Below are 3,776 nucleotides of genomic sequence, written 5' to 3' on the forward strand. Positions count from 1 at the left end.
AGTGATAGTAGTGAGCTATGAAAAGACACTGTAGTGGCTCTGGTGACTGTTCATATCAGACATACCTCTTGGGAGGGGTATCCACGACCTAAGAGGAATTATTGAGAGTGATTTTTGAGAGATTGTAGTGAGGATATGATGTATTATTGATGGAGAGAGAGAGAGAGAGTCAGAGATAGCCAATTCTACTGAAACAGAGTGATTGTATATGAGAGATTGAGAGAGAAGACTATGAAGATATTGAATATGAATACTATGTGATGTATTTCCATTCAAAGATGGTGTATTCCTTTGCTTTCTTTGTTCTATTGATGGATTTTGTGAAGATATTGAAGAATATGGTTGATTCTATCAAATCCGTGGGAGATCTACATGATGCTACATGAAGATTTGTTGTGCCTAGTGTTCTTTTCTTCATTGTGATCATATGAAACATGATAAACAATCTTGTTGATGTTACAAGATAGATTTTCTTGCAAGATAATTCCCTTTTCCTTGGTGTTCCTCTTGGGGCACCATGTTTTTGGTGCGCAGCCGGGGAAACTTGCCATCAACAAGCACCAGAAGAGGTTGAAAATGAAGGAAATGGAATTGCCAAGAAGAGAAGAATTCAATGGATGTTTGTAAAGTTCCTAGTTCATTTTCAAGATGAAATGGAAAAGTAAACAACCATTTCAAAGCAAAATGATAGCTTGAGATGGTTTATGAAAATGCAATCTCTAAAGGTTAAGAGCTTTTTATTAAATTAGGTTTTAGTCATGTGTGTGACATTATATCATGGAAGGCACATTAAGCATTGGGTTTAAGTTGTTGTGATTCTTGAGATGCACCTTTTGGGGCCAAAGATATTGTTCTCTTTCAATAGCTTCTTATTGATAAAGTATAGCCCACATGAATAAGTGTTTGTGCAAATAATGATTCTTCTTATGTGAATAGGCACTAAAATTAAGGGACTTCAATATGGTCAAAGGAAAGAGCCCTTAGCGTCTAACTTATATATCAAAGAAAAAACACTAATTTATCTATGTTGATTACTTTGATGGAGCTCCTTATGCCCACATGGAATGAGGATGCTGCCATTTTCTATGCTACGCTGGCTAAGTTGATGTGGACAAAGACACATAATCTGCTACATGGATTCTTGTGGAGTTGGTCATGGTTCACATTGATGGCCACCTAATAAGTTTGGATTTGATGATGTTGTGATCGCACAAGAGGTCACCTTTCACATTGGAGTCTCTCTTTGCACTAGGTTTGATCTTGATCACCTATTATCGATTTTGATTTTTCTTTCTAAGGTTTCACAAAACCTTAATAAGGCAAATAATCTCTCTCTCTTTCTCTTAGAAGGGCCCACACAAGCTCTCCCTCAAATTTTAAAATATTGGTAGGTGAAAAGTAAAAAGAGAGGAGGAGAGAGTAAGTGAAGAGAAAACTTAAGTGAGAATCTAGTAGAATGATGATGTAGGTAATTGAAGGAATCTAGAGAAGGTAGATGATATAAACTAAGAGAAGAGGATGTAGGAAAGAATAAGAATGGGTGAGTAAATGAAGCGTGAGAATAAAGAGAAGGGAGAGTAGAATATTTGAAGGCTCCAAGGGAGATAGGTGAAAAATGATAAAAAGAAAAGTGCTAAGAGTGATAACTAGTGTCTTATGATGTCCTAATTTTGCAAGATCTAGATGTAGAAGCATCTTGTGTATTGGTTCTCTTGATGGCCAATAATAGTATTGGGAGCCCTTCCATGCTTTACAATATGGAAATAGAATGATATCCTCATGGAATATACATCAAGCATTGGGTTTGAGTTGTTGTGATCCTCAAGTCGTGCCTTTTGGGGCCAAAATATTATGCTCTTTCAATACATGCTTGTTGATAAAATAAAGCAGGCATAAATAAGTGCTCGTGCAAATAATGCTTCTTCTTGTGTGAATAGGCACTAAGAGGGACTTCAATATGGTCAAGGGCTAGAGCCCTTAATGGTGTGAATGGAGACTTAAGTATTATTGACTTTATTAACCTTAATAGAAATCTTCTAAGTTAAAATACTTACGTATCACAAAAATATCACTGATGTACACTAATCGCCTAAGGGGACCCTTGATGTGTGCATGGAATGGGGATGCTGTTGTTGTAACGTGTCCCCTAGAATCATCCCGGACACGTCTTAGCAGTCCATCGGAAAGGATGTCTAGAAAGCTCCGCCCGGCACTCCCATGGAATGTTACGGGACTTGCGATCTAGGTCTTCCCGCGTCTGCCACGTAGCGGAAGTATCCTGGCCGTTCCCACTTTGGATCGACCTGAATTTGGGTTTTTCTGTTTGGTCATTAGCTAGCAGCAACTAGCGTCAGACTCGAGCGAACTACTTTACGCAGAAACGCCAGGTCCGAAGCGAAATCACGCTGCACTTGGTTCAAGGAGAATGGGAAACGAGAGGGATGCAAAACTCAACCTCTCTACCATAGTCCCATTCCGTTCCCCTAGAACAGTGTAAATTGGGTAAAACATAATTCTCAGTCATTGCTTTCGATGAACCTCCCGCTGCTCTTTCAGATCTTTGAGAAAAGTTCCCGGCTAACCGGGACCACCCATCCGTAGGACGGACCCATGGTCCATCCTCCGCACTTTCCTCGGTTTGTTTTAGTTATGTAATTACCTAACACATTAATTTGACATATAACAATCAGCTTCTTTAATTAACCCTGTTAAGCACTGGTTCCTTCACGTAATCTTATCACGTGACATAGAAAAACAATATCAAACAACTTCTTTATTATCATTTCATCATTTTATCTTTGGAATACAAGGAGTTCCGCCCGTACGCTTGTCCATAGTCCGCCCGAAGGCTATCCAGTAATCCATAGGGATTACTATTCCAAGTTTTCGCCCGTAGACTAGTATGCGGGCCTCGAGATCCAATCTCGAGTCACGTTAGCCTCTTGTGCAGGACCCGGAAGGCGAGGGATTTATGGCCAGAGCCCCCCCTGGCACCCAAGCGTCCTCCTGCTCCAAGTAGAGCTCAACGGAAAGACCTCTCACGGCGGGTTCGGTCCACGTTCCCGGCGCGGTCAACAACCCCCTTGGTTAGGGTCAGGCAGGCAGTCGGGGGTAACTGAAGCTGCCTCTCCCTTCAGGCCCTCAACCTGAAGCATTTAGATATCTTTTCATCCTTTAGTTCCTTGAGCAAACAATGCAAACAGTGCTTTCTAAACTGTTACAAGCACAATCAATTCCAGTGGTTGTTTATTTGGCAAACTGTTAAGGAGTGAATCCTTCTCTCCGAATGCATCCAGCATTCGATCCGGAATCAATTTCAACTTGGCAAGATTCCTATTGTCCTTGGGTTAGGGTCATATCCTGTTAACCCAACTTAACCAATGCCTTAGGTTTTATTAATAGTAAATCCCGGCGACCATGTCGCTTCAATTTATTGATTGGTCATTTGCTTCCAGGCAAATACCTAACTCTCCTTTTTCTTGGCAATTATTCCCCAAGAAAGGTGATGTAACAGGATGATTACTCATCCTCTTGTAAGTTAAATTTGTGCAATAACTTGCCAACCTCATTTCAAGAAATGACAAAACTCTCTTGTGGACAAATCACAAGTCTATGCGATGTTGCAACTTTTTGCACATGTGTTGCATCTATTCTACGGGGACATTTCACCCATTGAATGGCGTTTTCTGGTCACGGAATTACCTCCAGCCGAGTAGCAGGGTTTAGGGTATCTTCTTACCCAACCCATTCCTAATTATATTGGGCCACGGTCCTCG

The sequence above is a fragment of the Lygodium microphyllum genome, chromosome 4, assembly GCF_053477565.2.
Source record: "Lygodium microphyllum isolate KBCC chromosome 4, Lygodium_microphyllum_v1.1.10, whole genome shotgun sequence".
Lineage (NCBI taxonomy): Eukaryota > Viridiplantae > Streptophyta > Polypodiopsida > Schizaeales > Lygodiaceae > Lygodium > Lygodium microphyllum.